This window comes from Lingula anatina, chromosome 10, assembly GCF_051362555.1.
Source record: "Lingula anatina isolate TDL-2025a chromosome 10, LinAna3.0, whole genome shotgun sequence".
In the NCBI taxonomy this organism is placed as follows: Eukaryota; Metazoa; Brachiopoda; class Lingulata; order Lingulida; family Lingulidae; genus Lingula; species Lingula anatina.
Genome location: NC_141776.1, coordinates 10,507,687 through 10,529,717, shown reverse-complemented (window position 1 = coordinate 10,529,717; position 22,031 = coordinate 10,507,687). Strand labels below are relative to the sequence as shown.

Sequence of the window (22,031 nt, the reverse complement as noted above, 5' to 3'; positions counted from 1 at the left end):
AATACTTGATATGTGGGAAGATCTAGGACATGGTGAAATGGTGTTCTAACAGCCTGATTCCAGAAACCCACTGTAAGGAGGAATCTGCATCTGGTATTGGTAGTAAGGAGAAGTCTTGATTGGGTATATGTTGCTTTTTAGAAGACAATAATAGGTAATTTGCCACTTCCTACACAAACAAACACAAGTCATCACATCTGATGGTTTGTTTTGAGATAAAATGATTTATTGGAATATTGAAATATTTGTTTTCATAAATTCTCACTCTTCTGGAATCAATTGCTAATAAAATACACTTAAATTAGAAACAGTGAAGTGATAAGCTTATTTCAGATTTTTATTGTTATTAGGCATCATTTGTACAAATTTCACAAACATGTGACCAGATTTGTCAAAATTATTAACGTTTAACTATTTTAAGCCATGGACTTTGCCCTTTTTCCAGGTAAAACTTTCCTTGCGGCCTGGTGGCTTGTTGGTTGACGGTCTCTATCTGTCTATTCATGGTTAATGCGTGTAGAAAAAAAGCGGGCAGTGAAAGACAACATCAAGAGCAGTGCTATGTCTCATCCATGTGTACAATACTTGATATGTGGGAAGATCTAGGACATGGTGAAATTGTGTTCTAACAGCCTGATTCCAGAAACCCACTGTAAGGAGGAATCTGCATCTGGTATTGGTAGTAAGGAGAAGTCTTGATTGGGTATATGTTGCTTTTTAGAAGACAATAATAGGTAATTTGCCACTTCCTACACAAACAAACACAAGTCATCACATCTGATGTTTTATTTGAGATAAAATGATTTATTGGAATATTGAAATATTTGTTTTCATAAATTCTCACTTTTCTGTAATCAATTGGTAATAAAATACACTTAAATTAGAAACAGTGAAGTGATAAGCTTATTTCAGATTTTTATTGTTATTAGGCATCATTTGTACAAATTTCACAAACATGTGACCAGATTTGTCAAAATTATTAACGTTTAACTACTGGTTGTGCTCATAATTCGCGCGACAATCCATATGCGTATACTCCATGTACGTATTAACTCTGTACTCACGCCCCCTGAGAGACAATGGGTTGTTTTGATAAACTACAAAAGCCTGTGCGGGTAGCAAACAATAGCGACGTGGACTCATACAGGGCCTAAGCGCACAGGGGGAGGAGCACATATGTAAATTATTGTACGGGCGACCCTTGGAGACGGGAAGTAAATTGATGCGCGCTATAATCCGACTTAATTAACAGCTTTCAACTTGACAGTATTACACCTTGCTCTAGGCTGAATGTCGACCTGCCGTCTCGTTGTTTTGTTTGCTTCTTACAATCAGGGGGATGGGCCTCTGCTATTTAATACATTTGAAGGATTTTTTTTGTAGATTTGGTGAATTTCTCGAGCGATCAGTCTGTGGCCCATACCAATTAACTCTTCCGATCTTGGCAGAAGTCTCCCTAATTTTGGACGTATCTACCGATCTCCCTTTTGTCTCGATAGATCACACTTTTCTTTTTGTCCTTACGTTTGGAAACTTCTCAGGTTAAGTGATAGGGGTATAGATAGCACTAAACAATAAAAAGAAAATACCAACGACAAAGCCGTGCCAGGTCTTCGTGTGAGTAACATCCAAAACACTGTACATGTATGTTGTTTTCGTGGAGACGAAGCTGGTTTCGAAACGAACCTAAATAGCGATAATTAAAACCACAGCTGGGTAAGCTACCTGGACATTGTAATAAGTGATAGATACAATACAAGTCGCCGAGCCGAACTTGAAATATAACGAGCGTATTGTCGAGCCACAGGTTGAGTAATTTTCGGGTACAGCTCGGTGGCTAGTGTTGCATCTAGCTTAAACCACAGCCTCTCATCGGTTAGTGCAATGTCCTCGCGATATATTACTGAATGCCAGCTGAGCGGTGGAAAATTAATTCCATGCAAAAATTCTTGTTGGGCATTAGAAAAAAAATATCAAAAATGACTTAGTGTGTCAATTTGCCTAACGGCAAGGGCTTAAGTGTTTGTGCAAGATCGGTCACATAACTGCATTCGCTTACTGCAACTCCTTGAATTATGAAATAGATTAATTAAAAGAAGATCTTTAACTGATACGTGTGCAAATGCTGTGGAGGAGAGTTCGCCCAAACAAATCATTAAGGGTAAATGGCATTTGATTAGCCTTTGTCGTGAACACAATAACATCATGTATGAAGTAAGTCCAAATTAACACAGTTTTAATTTTTTTCAATTTACTTCGTGCATTATAACAAGAATAGTTATCAATGTTGTTTTCATGTGTACATGTACGTCCTAGGGATCGATGGTGGAAGTAAAAAGACTGTCATACTTTTTTTGATAACCCGCTTGTCGGCGGTGGAAATTACAATACAACGCTTTGTTTGCTGGTTAATGAACGCATTAAGGGGTGGCCGATTTCGCACCTTTTACATTTCATGCAATGGCAGTTACAACTGGTAGTCGCCCCTTTGTTTCGTTGTCCAGTGTTACCTAATGACTGGGTTGTAAGTGACCTTGATATTAAAAACTATTCCATTCTTTGACTAGGTCTACTAGTATACATCCCAAGAGCATTCTCAGGCAGCAATTGTTAATCATTAAACAATAGCGATAAAGCATCGGTTTCGGCAAATTTCAATCTTTGGGGCCATCAACAGTGCATAAATATTCAAGAAACACCAGTAAACTAAAGTACTTTTTCGTTGGCAGTGTCAGGGTGAACAAGAAGTTATAACTTCTTGGGGTGAATAAAAATTTTCTCAATAAGGTGCTGGTAGGCTAATGAAAGACTAGGAAATAATCGTTAATTGCATCGAGAATTTAATCCTGTGCAACCTTCTACAAAATGAATATTTTACACTACTGCATGGGTCGTTATTCATAAAGAATGTTTTAACGTTTTATAAGGTTTTTGACAGATAAATAATTTTACCAAAGAATCTGCTCTCCGTTATTTGTTTTATTTAGATTTGATTAATTTTATTTAAGAGAAGTCAACAGATAAAAGTGCAGCGAAAAGAAATAGAGGAAAGAGGAAACTATCAAAAAAAAAGTGATGGGAATCCTTAATATTAAAAACATTTACGGGAAATAAGATTGATGTCCTTATCTCCCCTCTTTTTCTACCAAGCCCGCTTGCTCAAACGATTCATTCTTACTTCGGGGAAAACAAATGATAAAATGCAGTAAATGTAGAAAAGAAGGACACGAACAAGGGAAGAGGGACGGGAGTCTTTAATATAAAAATATTTACGGGGAAAAAAGTATGTGAGAGTGATCTTTATCTTCCGTCTTTCTCTGCCAGGTCGTCTTCTCCAATGCAGGTGCTCTCCGCTAGTTTAAAAAATATCTTTCTGCATAGACAGCTTGACGATTGGTGATCGAATAATTTCCAGTTTAAATATTTAAATACTGTGGCAAGAAAAGGAGACCCCCCCCCCCCCCCCCCCCGACACCAAAACGCATATATTTACAGACCTAGGCAACTTTCTACGCGCCCTTCTTATCCGTGTAGCACACCAATTAGACTAAATCATCATCTGTGATAATTTATCAAATCGCATGATTAATAAAGATTTTCGTGCGCTAGATAAGACCCTACAAAGGAGGCAGCCTTTTGTAGACCTTAGATGTAGGCCTATTTTCCATGTGGCCTTCTGGTTTCGGACCTGAAGTCCTCTCTGTGTCTGTCTGTAAGACAAGAAAAGTTAATGCGCACATTTCTAAAGAATCACATTTGAAAGAAAATGCTGTCAAACGCATATTATTTACACTCGTAAATACTGTACAGAATCATCTCTCAAAAATACGCTTACGGAAGGGCATTTTAAATTTTTATTCTCAATAAATTTACGTTTTTTTAATAAGTATTATTTTATCTAATTAATACTGTCCATATATTTAAATTCGAAACTAATGAAAGTGAATTATATTGTGTAGAATATTTACAAATTCCATCCATGTGTTCAAAGTCTAAAACAAAAAGGTTAAGCTAACAAAACATGATCGATGCAAACTTTTTGAAATATATATTTCGCATGCTGAAATAGGATTTTAATAGTATAACACTGGAACTATAATTGGCTTTTCATGCATGTTAGATTTTCAATGTCAAACTTGTTATTTGTATTTTATTAAAGAAAATTTAAAAAGTAGTTGTTGATCAATTTAAAAAGACAGAACTACATTACCAGCCAATAGGCACAATCTAAGGATCGACCTGAAAAAAAAAAATAAATAACACAGACCCATTTATAGATAACGAGCTGCTTTCTCTCAACTTAATTACATTATTTATTCATTTCATTATTCATTTGAAAAGAGCATCTTGCTTGTACAAAGAAGCAATGAATTAGAATGTTGTTATTACTGCAATTACAAAATTAGCCTATATTTCTACGATGAACCACTCCAGGACATAAATAGATCCCACTTATAACTCAGTGCACAGCAGCTTGAGCGCTTTGTGGGGTATCAGCCTCCGACAAGCAAAGTTTAAATTTTTATGAATGTATTCTTTAATGATATCGTTTTCAAAAAGGTATCACTTTCACTTCTCCGCGTGCACAGAGTCCTTTTTCGCATGGCTGTCGACCTGCCTCCCTCTACATATAAAATTCAAGATGGCGCACGTGCAGTGACAGGCCCGTATGGCTTGACAGAATAAGTTGACCGAATAATACGCGAAAAACTTTCAAATGAGATCAGCATATAATGTCACGGTAAAAGACGTTAAAGAAGCGAATATACAGATAATCTTCACAACGTCTGAAGTAGTTTATTTTATTTTTGCTCATTACCTCAGATGGCATGCTCCGTGGTTTGTGACCGATACTGCATTACGTCATTTTCAAATTAACGTTGGCCGTTATGTGGGAAAATTGTGGATAGCAGGACAAAAACTCACAAGTCAAATAAATATTAAATCTTTCAAACAAAACTTTGCAAAGTGAAGAAAAACCCGTTAGCAAGGCAGAAGATAGGCCCTGTGTCAGCCTAGAAAAAGGAACAGTACCGGCAGATAAGCAACTATGTAATTACGTCGGCTTACATCAAGCGGCAATTAACTCCCCGTCGAGCATAAACAGGGTGACAAGCCGCCACCGATGGACAAGCGGGGTTGATTTGCATATTAGCGAACATAGGGCGGGCTTGACGTCTTCTCATTTTCATTGCCATTGTGTTTTGCCCTATAATTATCTCGTCACCATGTACGCGTACAGACGTCAGAAAATTATCAATTAGTTGTCGCGGGAATTATAGGCATGACAGTATTTTAAGCCTTGGAATTTGCCAATGTTTTCAACGTAATTTTCGGTTTTCTCAAATATATTGTCTAAAAAATCACTTTAATTAAACACAGTCAACTGATAATTTTATCTCAGATTTTTACTGTTATTAGGCATCATTTGTACAAATTTCACAAACATTAGACCAGATTTGTCAAAATTATTAACGTTTAACTATTTTAAGCCTTGGAATTTGCCAAAGTTTTCAACGTCATTTTTGATTTTCTCTAATATATTGTCTAAAAAAATCTTTTTAATTACACACAGTCAACTGATAATTTTATCTCAGACTTTTACTGTTATTAGGCATCATTTGTACAAATTTCACAAACATATGACCAGATTTGTTAAAATTATTAACGTTTAACTATTTTAAGCCTTGGAATTTGCCAATGTTTTCAACGTAATTTTCGGTTTTCTCAAATATATTGTCTGAAAAGTCACTTTAATTACACACAGTCAACTGATAATTTTATCTCAGTTTTTTACTGTTATTAGGCATCATTTGTACAAATTTCACAAACATATGACCATATTTGTTAAAATTATTAACGTTTAACTATTTTAAGCCTTGGAATTTACCAATGTTTTCAATGTAATTTTGAGGTTTCTCGAATATATTGTCTGAAAAATCATTTTCATTTCACACAGTCAACTGCTTAGATTATGTCAGATTTTTATTTTTATTAGGCATCATTTGTACAAATTTCACAAACATTGGACCAGATTTGTTAAAATTATTAACGTTTAAATATTTTACGCCATGGACTTTGCCCTTTTTGCAGGTAAACCTTTCCTTGCAGCCTGGTGGCTTGTTGGTGGACGGACTCTATCTGTCTATTCATGGTTAATGCCTATAGAAAAAACAGGCAGTGAAGGACAACATCAAGAGCAGTGCTATGTCTCATCCATGTGTACAATACATGATATGTGGGAGATCTAGGACATGGTGAAATGGTGTTCTAACAGCCTGATTCCAGAAACCCACTGTAAGGAGGAATCTGCATCTGGTATTGGTAGTAAGGAGAAATCTTGATTGGGTATATGTTGCTTTTCAGAAGACAATAATAGGTAATTTGCCACTTCCTACACAAACAAACACAAGTCATCACATCTGATGGTTTGTTTTGAGATAAAATGATTTATTGGAATATTGAAATATTTGTTTTCATAAATTCTCACTCTTCTGGAATCAATTGCTAATAAAATACACTTAAATTAGAAACAGTGAAGTGATCAGCTTATTTCAGATTTTTATTGTTATTAGGCATCATTTGTACAAATTTCACAAACAACAATGTAAAATTAAAATAAAGAAACGCAAGAAATTATAATACTGTGAAGCTGCTGAAATTGCGTGTACATATCATCGCAGCTAAAAGGCTGAATGACTTCTCGCTAATGCAGCTCGCAAGAAGTAGTTTCCTAAAACTCATATAAAATTAACTGTGTGCCTAGATACACAGCAGCTAAGACAATTTGACCCTGGACATCTGTTATCACCTTGCCTTGGTCAACTACTTAAGATCAAAATGTGCAGACACAAGACCTAAACCCAGACTACTTCCTATAAACAAAGCGTAGATGGATTACCAACAAAGCTATTACCACCACTAAAAACAAACCATTTCCTACATAAATACAATTAATTATCTTAATTGTAGTTTTATTGGAATATTGAAATATTTGTTTTCATAAATTCTCACTCTTCTGGAATCAATTGCTAATAAAATACACTTAAATTAGAAACAGTGAAGTGATCAGCTTATTTCAGATTTTTATTGTTATTAGGCATCATTTGTACAAATTTCACAAACATTGGACCAGATTTGTCAAAATTATTAACGTTTAACTATTTTAAGCCTTGGAATTTGCCAATGTTTTCAACGTAATTTTCGGTTTTCTCAAATATATTGTCTGAAAAATCACTTTAATTAAACACAGTCAACTGATAATTTTATCTCAGATTTTTACTGATATTAGGCATCATTTGTACAAATTTCACAAACATTGGACCAGATTTGTCAAAATTATTAACGTTTAACTATTTTAAGCCTTGGAATTTGCCAAAGTTTTCAACGTCATTTTCGATTTTCTCGAATATATTGTCTGAAAAGTCACTTTAATTACACACAGTCAACTGATAATTTTATCTCAGACTTTTACTGTTATTAGGCATCATTTGTACAAATTTCACAAACATATGACCAGATTTCTTAAAATTATTAACGTTTAACTATTTTAAGCCTTGGAATTTGCCAATGTTTTCAACGTAATTTTCGGTTTTCTCAAATATATTGTCTGAAAAATCACTTTAATTACACACAGTCAACTGATAATTTTATCTCAGATTTTTACTGATATTAGGCATCATTTGTACAAATTTCACAAACATTGGACCAGATTTGTCAAAATTATTAACGTTTAACTATTTTAAGCCTTGGAATTTGCCAAAGTTTTCAACGTCATTTTCTCGAATATATTGTCTGAAAAGTCACTTTAATTACACACAGTCAACTGATAATTTTATCTCAGATTTTTACTGTTATTAGGCATCATTTGTACAAATTTCACAAACATATGACCAGATTTGTTAAAATTATTAGCGTTTAACTATTTTAAGCCTTGGAATTTACCAATGTTTTCAATGTAATTTTGAGGTTTCTCGATTATATGGTCTGAAAAATCATTTTCATTTCACACAGTCAACTGCTTAGATTATGTCAGATTTTTATTTTTATTAGGCATCATTTGTACAAATTTCACAAACATTGGACCAGATTTGTTAAAATTATTAACGTTTAAATATTTTACGCCATGGACTTTGCCCTTTTTGCAGGTAAACCTTTCCTTGCAGCCTGGTGGCTTGTTGGTGGACGGACTCTATCTGTCTATTCATGGTTAATGCCTATAGAAAAAACAGGCAGAGAAGGACAACATCAAGAGCAGTGCTATGTCTCATCCATGTGTACAATACATGATATGTGGGAGATCTAGGACATGGTGAAATGGTGTTCTAACAGCCTGATTCCAGAAACCCACTGTAAGGAGGAATCTGCATCTGGTATTGGTAGTAAGGAGAAATCTTGATTGGGTATATGTTGCTTTTCAGAAGACAATAATAGGTAATTTGCCACTTCCTACACAAACAAACACAAGTCATCACATCTGATGGTTTGTTTTGAGATAAAATGATTTATTGGAATATTGAAATATTTGTTTTCATAAATTCTCACTCTTCTGGAATCAATTGCTAATAAAATACACTTAAATTAGAAACAGTGAAGTGATAAGCTTATTTCAGATTTTTATTGTTATTAGGCATCATTTGTACAAATTTCACAAACATGTGACCAGATTTGTCAAAATTATTAACGTTTAACTATTTTAAGCCATGGACTTTGCCCTTTTTCCAGGTAAAACTTTCCTTGCGGCCTGGTGGCTTGTTGGTTGACGGACTCTATCTGTCTATTCATGGTTAATGCGTGTAGAAAAAAAACGGGCAGTGAAAGACAACATCAAGAGCAGTGCTATGTCTCATCCATGTGTACAATACTTGATATGTGGGAAGATCTAGGACATGGTGAAATGGTGTTCTAACAGCCTGATTCCAGAAACCCACTGTAAGGAGGAATCTGCATCTGGTATTGGTAGTAAGGAGAAGTCTTGATTGGGTATATGTTGCTTTTTAGAAGACAATAATAGGTAATTTGCCACTTCCTACACAAACAAACACAAGTCATCACATCTGATGTTTTATTTGAGATAAAATGATTTATTGGAATATTGAAATATTTGTTTTCATAAATTCTCACTTTTCTGTAATCAATTGGTAATAAAATACACTTAAATTAGAAACAGTGAAGTGATAAGCTTATTTCAGATTTTTATTGTTATTAGGCATCATTTGTACAAATTTCACAAACATTGGACCAGATTTGTCAAAATTATTAACGTTTAACTATTTTAAGCCTTGGAATTTGCCAATGTTTTCAACGTAATTTTCGGTTTTCTCAAATATATTGTCTGAAAAATCACTTTAATTAAACACAGTCAACTGATAATTTTATCTCAGATTTTTACTGATATTAGGCATCATTTGTACAAATTTCACAAACATTGGACCAGATTTGTCAAAATTATTAACGTTTAACTATTTTAAGCCTTGGAATTTGCCAAAGTTTTCAACGTCATTTTCGATTTTCTCGAATATATTGTGCAATAAGTCACTTTGATTACACATAGTCAACTGATAAGCTTATGTCAGATTTTTATTGCTCTTATGCACTTTTTTTTCGAATTTCACAAATATTAAACCATATTTGTCAAAATTATTAACGTTTAAATATTTTACGCCATGGACTTTGCCCTTTTTGCAAGTAAACCTTTCCTTGCAGCCTGGTGGCTTGTTGGTGGACGGACTCTATCTGTCTATTCATGGTTAATGCCTATAGAAAAAACAGGCAGTGAAGGACAACATCAAGAGCAGTGCTATGTCTCATCCATGTGTACAATACATGATATGTGGGAGATCTAGGACATGGTGAAATGGTGTTCTAACAGCCTGATTCCAGAAACCCACTGTAAGGAGGAATCTGCATCTGGTATTGGTAGTAAGGAGAAATCTTGATTGGGTATATGTTGCTTTTCAGAAGACAATAATAGGTAATTTGCCACTTCCTACACAAACAAACACAAGTCATCACATCTGATGGTTTGTTTTGAGATAAAATGATTTATTGGAATATTGAAATATTTGTTTTCATAAATTCTCACTCTTCTGGAATCAATTGCTAATAAAATACACTTAAATTAGAAACAGTGAAGTGATAAGCTTATTTCAGATTTTTATTGTTATTAGGCATCATTTGTACAAATTTCACAAACATGTGACCAGATTTGTCAAAATTATTAACGTTTAACTATTTTAAGCCATGGACTTTGTCCTTTTTCCAGGTAAAACTTTCCTTGCGGCCTGGTGGCTTGTTGGTTGACGGTCTCTATCTGTCTATTCATGGTTAATGCGTGTAGAAAAAAAGCGGGCAGTGAAAGACAACATCAAGAGCAGTGCTATGTCTCATCCATGTGTACAATACTTGATATGTGGGAAGATCTAGGACATGGTGAAATGGTGTTCTAACAGCCTGATTCCAGAAACCCACTGTAAGGAGGAATCTGCATCTGGTATTGGTAGTAAGGAGAAGTCTTGATTGGGTATATGTTGCTTTTTAGAAGACAATAATAGGTAATTTGCCACTTCCTACACAAACAAACACAAGTCATCACATCTGATGTTTTATTTGAGATAAAATGATTTATTGGAATATTGAAATATTTGTTTTCATAAATTCTCACTTTTCTGTAATCAATTGGTAATAAAATACACTTAAATTAGAAACAGTGAAGTGATAAGCTTATTTCAGATTTTTATTGTTATTAGGCATCATTTGTACAAATTTCACAAACATGTGACCAGATTTGTCAAAATTATTAACGTTTAACTATTTTAAGCCTTGGAATTTGCCAATGTTTTCAACGTAATTTTCGGTTTTCTCAAATATATTGTCTAAAAAATCACTTTAATTAAACACAGTCAACTGATAATTTTATCTCAGATTTTTACTGTTATTAGGCATCATTTGTACAAATTTCACAAACATTAGACCAGATTTGTCAAAATTATTAACGTTTAACTATTTTAAGCCTTGGAATTTGCCAAAGTTTTCAACGTCATTTTTGATTTTCTCGAATATATTGTCTAAAAAAATCTTTTTAATTACACACAGTCAACTGATAATTTTATCTCAGACTTTTACTGTTATTAGGCATCATTTGTACAAATTTCACAAACATATGACCAGATTTGTTAAAATTATTAACGTTTAACTATTTTAAGCCTTGGAATTTGCCAATGTTTTCAACGTAATTTTCGGTTTTCTCAAATATATTGTCTGAAAAATCACTTTAATTACACACAGTCGACTGATAATTTTATGTCAGATTTTTACTGATATTAGGCATCATTTGTACAAATTTCACAAACATTGGACCAGATTTGTCAAAATTATTAACGTTTAACTATTTTAAGCCTTGGAATTTGCCAAAGTTTTCAACGTCATTTTCTCGAATATATTGTCTGAAAAGTCACTTTAATTACACACAGTCAACTGATAATTTTATCTCAGTTTTTTACTGTTATTAGGCATCATTTGTACAAATTTCACAAACATATGACCATATTTGTTAAAATTATTAACGTTTAACTATTTTAAGCCTTGGAATTTACCAATGTTTTCAATGTAATTTTGAGGTTTCTCGAATATATTGTCTGAAAAATCATTTTCATTTCACACAGTCAACTGCTTAGATTATGTCAGATTTTTATTTTTATTAGGCATCATTTGTACAAATTTCACAAACATTGGACCAGATTTGTTAAAATTATTAACGTTTAAATATTTTACGCCATGGACTTTGCCCTTTTTGCAGGTAAACCTTTCCTTGCAGCCTGGTGGCTTGTTGGTGGACGGACTCTATCTGTCTATTCATGGTTAATGCCTATAGAAAAAACAGGCAGTGAAGGACAACATCAAGAGCAGTGCTATGTCTCATCCATGTGTACAATACATGATATGTGGGAGATCTAGGACATGGTGAAATGGTGTTCTAACAGCCTGATTCCAGAAACCCACTGTAAGGAGGAATCTGCATCTGGTATTGGTAGTAAGGAGAAATCTTGATTGGGTATATGTTGCTTTTCAGAAGACAATAATAGGTAATTTGCCACTTCCTACACAAACAAACACAAGTCATCACATCTGATGGTTTGTTTTGAGATAAAATGATTTATTGGAATATTGAAATATTTGTTTTCATAAATTCTCACTCTTCTGGAATCAATTGCTAATAAAATACACTTAAATTAGAAACAGTGAAGTGATAAGCTTATTTCAGATTTTTATTGTTATTAGGCATCATTTGTACAAATTTCACAAACATGTGACCAGATTTGTCAAAATTATTAACGTTTAACTATTTTTAGCCTTGGAATTTGCCAATGTTTTCAACGTAATTTTCGGTTTTCTCAAATATATTGTCTGAAAAATCACTTTAATTAAACACAGTCAACTGATAATTTTATCTCAGATTTTTACTGATATTAGGCATCATTTGTACAAATTTCACAAACATTGGACCAGATTTGTCAAAATTATTAACGTTTAACTATTTTAAGCCTTGGAATTTGCCAAAGTTTTCAACGTCATTTTCGATTTTCTCGAATATATTGTCTGAAAAGTCACTTTAATTACACACAGTCAACTGATAATTTTATCTCAGACTTTTACTGTTATTAGGCATCATTTGTACAAATTTCACAAACATTGGACCAGATTTGTTAAAATTATTAACGTTTAAATATTTTACGCCATGGACTTTGCCCTTTTTCCAGGTAAACCTTTCCTTGCAGCCTGGTGGCTTGTTGGTGGACGGACTCTATCTGTCTATTCATGGTTAATGCCTATAGAAAAAACAGGCAGTGAAGGATAACATCAAGAGCAGTGCTATGTCTCATCCATGTGTACAATACATGATATGTGGGAGATCTAGGACATGGTGAAATGGTGTTCTAACAGCCTGATTCCAGAAACCCACTGTAAGGAGGAATCTGCATCTGGTATTGGTAGTAAGGAGAAATCTTGATTGGGTATATGTTGCTTTTCAGAAGACAATAATAGGTAATTTGCCACTTCCTACACAAACAAACACAAGTCATCACATCTGATGGTTTGTTTTGAGATAAAATGATTTATTGGAATATTGAAATATTTGTTTTCATAAATTCTCACTCTTCTGGAATCAATTGGTAATAAAATACACTTTAATTAAACACAGTCAACTGATAATTTTATCTCAGATTTTTACTGATATTAGGCATCATTTGTACAAATTTCACAAACATTGGACCAGATTTGTCAAAATTATTAACGTTTAACTATTTTAAGCCTTGGAATTTGCCAAAGTTTTCAACGTCATTTTCGATTTTCTCGAATATATTGTCTGAAAAGTCACTTTAATTACACACAGTCAACTGATAATTTTATCTCAGATTTTTACTGTTATTAGGCATCATTTGTACAAATTTCACAAACATATGACCAGATTTCTTAAAATTATTAACGTTTAACTATTTTAAGCCTTGGAATTTGCCAATGTTTTCAACGTAATTTTCGGTTTTCTCAAATATATTGTCTGAAAAATCACTTTAATTACACACAGTCAACTGATAATTTTATCTCAGATTTTTACTGATATTAGGCATCATTTGTACAAATTTCACAAACATTGGACCAGATTTGTCAAAATTATTAACGTTTAACTATTTTAAGCCTTGGAATTTGCCAAAGTTTTCAACGTCATTTTCTCGAATATATTGTCTGAAAAGTCACTTTAATTACACACAGTCAACTGATAATTTTATCTCAGTTTTTTACTGTTATTAGGCATCATTTGTACAAATTTCACAAACATATGACCATATTTGTTAAAATTATTAACGTTTAACTATTTTAAGCCTTGGAATTTACCAATGTTTTCAATGTAATTTTGAGGTTTCTCGAATATATTGTCTGAAAAATCATTTTCATTTCACACAGTCAACTGCTTAGATTATGTCAGATTTTTATTTTTATTAGGCATCATTTGTACAAATTTCACAAACATTGGACCAGATTTGTTAAAATTATTAACGTTTAAATATTTTACGCCATGGACTTTGCCCTTTTTGCAGGTAAACCTTTCCTTGCAGCCTGGTGGCTTGTTGGTGGACAGACTCTATCTGTCTATTCATGGTTAATGCCTATAGAAAAAACAGGCAGTGAAGGGCAACATCAAGAGCAGTGCTATGTCTCATCCATGTGTACAATACATGATATGTGGGAGATCTAGGACATGGTGAAATGGTGTTCTAACAGCCTGATTCCAGAAACCCACTGTAAGGAGGAATCTGCATCTGGTATTGGTAGTAAGGAGAAATCTTGATTGGGTATATGTTGCTTTTCAGAAGACAATAATAGGTAATTTGCCACTTCCTACACAAACAAACACAAGACATCACATCTGATGGTTTGTTTTGAGATAAAATGATTTATTGGAATATTGAAATATTTGTTTTCATAAATTCTCACTCTTCTGGAATCAATTGCTAATAAAATACACTTAAATTAGAAACAGTGAAGTGATAAGCTTATTTCAGATTTTTATTGTTATTAGGCATCATTTGTACAAATTTCACAAACATGTGACCAGATTTGTCAAAATTATTAACGTTTAACTATTTTAAGCCTTGGAATTTGCCAATGTTTTCAACGTAATTTTCGGTTTTCTCAAATATATTGTCTGAAAAATCACTTTAATTAAACACAGTCAACTGATAATTTTATCTCAGATTTTTACTGATATTAGGCATCATTTGTACAAATTTCACAAACATTGGACCAGATTTGTCAAAATTATTAACGTTTAACTATTTTAAGCCTTGGAATTTGCCAAAGTTTTCAACGTCATTTTCGATTTTCTCGAATATATTGTCTGAAAAGTCACTTTAATTACACACAGTCAACTGATAATTTTATCTCAGACTTTTACTGTTATTAGGCATCATTTGTACAAATTTCACAAACATTGGACCAGATTTGTTAAAATTATTAACGTTTAAATATTTTACGCCATGGACTTTGCCCTTTTTCCAGGTAAACCTTTCCTTGCAGCCTGGTGGCTTGTTGGTGGACGGACTCTATCTGTCTATTCATGGTTAATGCCTATAGAAAAAACAGGCAGTGAAGGATAACATCAAGAGCAGTGCTATGTCTCATCCATGTGTACAATACATGATATGTGGGAGATCTAGGACATGGTGAAATGGTGTTCTAACAGCCTGATTCCAGAAACCCACTGTAAGGAGGAATCTGCATCTGGTATTGGTAGTAAGGAGAAATCTTGATTGGGTATATGTTGCTTTTCAGAAGACAATAATAGGTAATTTGCCACTTCCTACACAAACAAACACAAGTCATCACATCTGATGGTTTGTTTTGAGATAAAATGATTTATTGGAATATTGAAATATTTGTTTTCATAAATTCTCACTCTTCTGGAATCAATTGGTAATAAAATACACTTTAATTAAACACAGTCAACTGATAATTTTATCTCAGATTTTTACTGATATTAGGCATCATTTGTACAAATTTCACAAACATTGGACCAGATTTGTCAAAATTATTAACGTTTAACTATTTTAAGCCTTGGAATTTGCCAAAGTTTTCAACGTCATTTTCGATTTTCTCGAATATATTGTCTGAAAAGTCACTTTAATTACACACAGTCAACTGATAATTTTATCTCAGATTTTTACTGTTATTAGGCATCATTTGTACAAATTTCACAAACATATGACCAGATTTCTTAAAATTATTAACGTTTAACTATTTTAAGCCTTGGAATTTGCCAATGTTTTCAACGTAATTTTCGGTTTTCTCAAATATATTGTCTGAAAAATCACTTTAATTACACACAGTCAACTGATAATTTTATCTCAGATTTTTACTGATATTAGGCATCATTTGTACAAATTTCACAAACATTGGACCAGATTTGTCAAAATTATTAACGTTTAACTATTTTAAGCCTTGGAATTTGCCAAAGTTTTCAACGTCATTTTCTCGAATATATTGTCTGAAAAGTCACTTTAATTACACACAGTCAACTGATAATTTTATCTCAGTTTTTTACTGTTATTAGGCATCATTTGTACAAATTTCACAAACATATGACCATATTTGTTAAAATTATTAACGTTTAACTATTTTAAGCCTTGGAATTTACCAATGTTTTCAATGTAATTTTGAGGTTTCTCGAATATATTGTCTGAAAAATCATTTTCATTTCACACAGTCAACTGCTTAGATTATGTCAGATTTTTATTTTTATTAGGCATCATTTGTACAAATTTCACAAACATTGGACCAGATTTGTTAAAATTATTAACGTTTAAATATTTTACGCCATGGACTTTGCCCTTTTTGCAGGTAAACCTTTCCTTGCAGCCTGGTGGCTTGTTGGTGGACAGACTCTATCTGTCTATTCATGGTTAATGCCTATAGAAAAAACAGGCAGTGAAGGGCAACATCAAGAGCAGTGCTATGTCTCATCCATGTGTACAATACATGATATGTGGGAGATCTAGGACATGGTGAAATGGTGTTCTAACAGCCTGATTCCAGAAACCCACTGTAAGGAGGAATCTGCATCTGGTATTGGTAGTAAGGAGAAATCTTGATTGGGTATATGTTGCTTTTCAGAAGACAATAATAGGTAATTTGCCACTTCCTACACAAACAAACACAAGTCATCACATCTGATGGTTTGTTTTGAGATAAAATGATTTATTGGAATATTGAAATATTTGTTTTCATAAATTCTCACTCTTCTGGAATCAATTGGTAATAAAATACACTTAAATTAGAAACAGTGAAGTGATAAGCTTATTTCAGATTTTTATTGTTATTAGGCATCATTTGTACAAATTTCACAAACATTGGACCAGATTTGTCAAAATTATTAACGTTTAACTATTTTAAGCCTTGGAATTTGCCAATGTTTTCAACGTAATTTTCGGTTTTCTCAAATATATTGTCTGAAAAATCACTTTAATTAAACACAGTCAACTGATAATTTTATCTCAGATTTTTACTGATATTAGGCATCATTTGTACAAATTTCACAAACATTGGACCAGATTTGTCAAAATTATTAACGTTTAACTATTTTAAGCCTTGGAATTTGCCAAAGTTTTCAACGTCATTTTCGATTTTCTCGAATATATTGTCTGAAAAGTCACTTTAATTACACACAGTCAACTGATAATTTTATCTCAGACTTTTACTGTTATTAGGCATCATTTGTACAAATTTCACAAACATATGACCAGATTTCTTAAAATTATTAACGTTTAACTATTTTAAGCCTTGGAATTTGCCAATGTTTTCAACGTAATTTTCGGTTTTCTCAAATATATTGTCTGAAAAATCACTTTAATTACACACAGTCAACTGATAATTTTATCTCAGATTTTTACTGATATTAGGCATCATTTGTACAAATTTCACAAACATTGGACCAGATTTGTCAAAATTATTAACGTTTAACTATTTTAAGCCTTGGAATTTGCCAAAGTTTTCAACGTCATTTTCTCGAATATATTGTCTGAAAAGTCACTTTAATTACACACAGTCAACTGATAATTTTATCTCAGATTTTTACTGTTATTAGGCATCATTTGTACAAATTTCACAAACATATGACCATATTTGTTAAAATTATTAACGTTTAACTATTTTAAGCCTTGGAATTTACCAATGTTTTCAATGTAATTTTGAGGTTTCTCGAATATATGGTCTGAAAAATCATTTTCATTTCACACAGTCAACTGCTTAGATTATGTCAGATTTTTATTTTTATTAGGCATCATTTGTACAAATTTCACAAACATTGGACCAGATTTGTTAAAATTATTAACGTTTAAATATTTTACGCCATGGACTTTGCCCTTTTTGCAGGTAAACCTTTCCTTGCAGCCTGGTGGCTTGTTGGTGGACGGACTCTATCTGTCTATTCATGGTTAATGCCTATAGAAAAAACAGGCAGAGAAGGACAACATCAAGAGCAGTGCTATGTCTCATCCATGTGTACAATACATGATATGTGGGAGATCTAGGACATGGTGAAATGGTGTTCTAACAGCCTGATTCCAGAAACCCACTGTTAGGAGGAATCTGCATCTGGTATTGGTAGTAATGAGAAGTCTTGGTTGGGTATATGTTGCTTTTCAGAAGACAATAATAGGTAATTTGCCACTTCCTACACAAACAAACACAAGTCATCACATCTGATGTTTTATTTGAGATAAAATGATTTATTGGAATATTAAAATATTTGCTTTTGATAAATTCTCACTCTTCCAAAATCAATTGGTAATAAAATACACTTAAATTAGAAATAGTGAAGTGATCAACTTATTTCAGATTTTTATTGATATTAGGCATCATTTGTACAAATTTCACAAACATATGACCAGATTTGTCAAAATTATTAACGTTTAACTATTTTAAGCCATGGACTTTGCCCTTTTTCCAGGTAAAACTTTCCTTGCGGCCTGGTGGCTTGTTGGTTGACAGACTCTATCTGTCTATTCATGGTTAATGCGTGTAGAAAAAAAACGGGCAGTGAAAGACAACATCAAGAGCAGTGCTATGTCTCATCCATGTGTACAATACTTGATATGTGGGAAGATCTAGGACATGGTGAAATGGTGTTCTAACAGCCTGATTCCAGAAACCCACTGTAAGGAGGAATCTGCATCTGGTATTGGTAGTAAGGAGAAGTCTTGATTGGGTATATGTTGCTTTTTAGAAGACAATAATAGGTAATTTGCCACTTCCTACACAAACAAACACAAGTCATCACATCTGATGTTTTATTTGAGATAAAATGATTTATTGGAATATAGAAATATTTGTTTTCATAAATTCTCACTCTTCTGGAATCAATTGGTAATAAAATACACTTAAATTAGAAACAGTGAAGTGATAAGCTTATTTCAGATTTTTATTGTTATTAGGCATCATTTGTACAAATTTCACAAACATGTGACCAGATTTGTCAAAATTATTAACGTTTAACTATTTTAAGCCTTGGAATTTGCCAATGTTTTCAACGTAATTTTCGGTTTTCTCAAATATATTGTCTGAAAAATCACTTTAATTAAACACAGTCAACTGATAATTTTATCTCAGATTTTTACTGATATTAGGCATCATTTGTACAAATTTCACAAACATTGGACCAGATTTGTTAAAATTATTAACGTTTAAATATTTTACGCCATGGACTTTGCCCTTTTTGCAGGTAAACCTTTCCTTGCAGCCTGGTGGCTTGTTGGTGGACGGACTCTATCTGTCTATTCATGGTTAATGCCTATAGAAAAAACAGGCAGAGAAGGACAACATCAAGAGCAGTGCTATGTCTCATCCATGTGTACAATACATGATATGTGGGAGATCTAGGACATGGTGAAATGGTGTTCTAACAGCCTGATTCCAGAAACCCACTGTTAGGAGGAATCTGCATCTGGTATTGGTAGTAATGAGAAGTCTTGGTTGGGTATATGTTGCTTTTCAGAAGACAATAATAGGTAATTTGCCACTTCCTACACAAACAAACACAAGTCATCACATCTGATGTTTTATTTGAGATAAAATGATTTATTGGAATATTAAAATATTTGCTTTTGATAAATTCTCACTCTTCCAAAATCAATTGGTAATAAAATACACTTAAATTAGAAATAGTGAAGTGATCAACTTATTTCAGATTTTTATTGATATTAGGCATCATTTGTACAAATTTCACAAACATATGACCAGATTTGTCAAAATTATTAACGTTTAACTATTTTAAGCCATGGACTTTGCCCTTTTTCCAGGTAAAACTTTCCTTGCGGCCTGGTGGCTTGTTGGTTGACAGACTCTATCTGTCTATTCATGGTTAATGCGTGTAGAAAAAAAACGGGCAGTGAAAGACAACATCAAGAGCAGTGCTATGTCTCATCCATGTGTACAATACTTGATATGTGGGAAGATCTAGGACATGGTGAAATGGTGTTCTAACAGCCTGATTCCAGAAACCCACTGTAAGGAGGAATCTGCATCTGGTATTGGTAGTAAGGAGAAGTCTTGATTGGGTATATGTTGCTTTTTAGAAGACAATAATAGGTAATTTGCCACTTCCTACACAAACAAACACAAGTCATCACATCTGATGTTTTATTTGAGATAAAATGATTTATTGGAATATAGAAATATTTGTTTTCATAAATTCTCACTCTTCTGGAATCAATTGGTAATAAAATACACTTAAATTAGAAACAGTGAAGTGATAAGCTTATTTCAGATTTTTATTGTTATTAGGCATCATTTGTACAAATTTCACAAACATGTGACCAGATTTGTCAAAATTATTAACGTTTAACTATTTTAAGCCTTGGAATTTGCCAATGTTTTCAACGTAATTTTCGATTTTCTCGAATATATTGTCTGAAAAGTCACTTTAATTACACACAGTCAACTGATAATTTTATCTCAGACTTTTACTGTTATTAGGCATCATTTGTACAAATTTCACAAACATATGACCATATTTGTTAAAAATTATTAACGTTTAACTATTTTAAGCCTTGGAATTTGCCAAAGTTTTCAACGTCATTTTCGATTTTCTCGAATATATTGTCTGAAAAGTCACTTTAATTACACACAGTCAACTGATAATTTTATCTCAGACTTTTACTATTATTAGGCATCATTTGTACAAATTTCACAAACATATGACCATATTTGTTAAAATTATTAACGTTTAACTATTTTAAGCCTTGGAATTTGCCAATGTTTTCAACGTAATTTTCGGTTTTCTGAAATATATTGTCTGAAAAATCACTTTAATTACACACAGTCAACTGATAATTTTATCTCAGATTTTTACTGATATTAGGCATCATTTGTACAAATTTCACAAACATTGGACCAGATTTGTCAAAATTATTAACGTTTAACTATTTTAAGCCTTGGAATTTGCCAAAGTTTTCAACGTCATTTTCTCGAATATATTGTCTGAAAAGTCACTTTAATTACACACAGTCAACTGATAATTTTATCTCAGATTTTTACTGTTATTAGGCATCATTTGTACAAATTTCACAAACATATGACCAGATTTGTTAAAATTATTAACGTTTAACTATTTTAAGCCTTGGAATTTACCAATGTTTTCAAAGTAATTTTGAGGTTTCTCGAATATATTGTCTGAAAAATCATTTTCATTTCACACAGTCAACTGCTTAGATTATGTCAGATTTTTATTTTTATTAGGCATCATTTGTACAAATTTCACAAACATTGGACCAGATTTGTTAAAATTATTAACGTTTAAATATTTTACGCCATGGACTTTGCCCTTTTTGCAGGTAAACCTTTCCTTGCAACCTGGTGGCTTGTTGGTGGACGGACTCTATCTGTCTATTCATGGTTAATGCCTATAGAAAAAACAGGCAGTGAAAGACAACATCAAGAGCAGTGCTATGTCTCATCCATGTGTACAATACATGATATGTGGGAGATCTAGGACATGGTGAAATGGTGTTCTAACAGCCTGATTCCAGAAACCCACTGTAAGGAGGAATCTGCATCTGGTATTGGTAGTAAGGAGAAATCTTGATTGGGTATATGTTGCTTTTCAGAAGACAATAATAGGTAATTTGCCACTTCCTACACAAACAAACACAAGTCATCACATCTGATGGTTTGTTTTGAGATAAAATGATTTATTGGAATATTGAAATATTTGTTTTCATAAATTCTCACTCTTCTGGAATCAATTGGTAATAAAATACACTTAAATTAGAAACAGTGAAGTGATAAGCTTATTTCAGATTTTTATTGTTATTAGGCATCATTTGTACAAATTTCACAAACATTGGACCAGATTTGTCAAAATTATTAACGTTTAACTATTTTAAGCCTTGGAATTTGCCAATGTTTTCAACGTAATTTTCGGTTTTCTCAAATATATTGTCTGAAAAGTCACTTTAATTACACACAGTCAACTGATAATT

The 22,031-nt window shown here is 32.7% G+C and overlaps 1 protein-coding gene and 1 long non-coding RNA gene across 2 annotated transcripts in view; both read right to left on the bottom strand.

Annotated features, from left to right (window-relative positions):
* Window positions 1-22,031, bottom strand: part of LOC106172929 (alpha-1,6-mannosylglycoprotein 6-beta-N-acetylglucosaminyltransferase A) — a 379,609-nt gene that overhangs the window by 218,081 nt on the left and 139,497 nt on the right. The gene's annotated exons all lie outside the window — the stretch shown is intronic.
* On the bottom strand, window positions 4,034-4,819 carry LOC147759567 (uncharacterized). Its single transcript, XR_015331487.1, has 2 exons — window positions 4,568-4,819; window positions 4,034-4,239 (listed from the first exon to the last, which is right to left on the bottom strand). It is a non-coding gene; the product is annotated as an uncharacterized LOC147759567 (long non-coding RNA).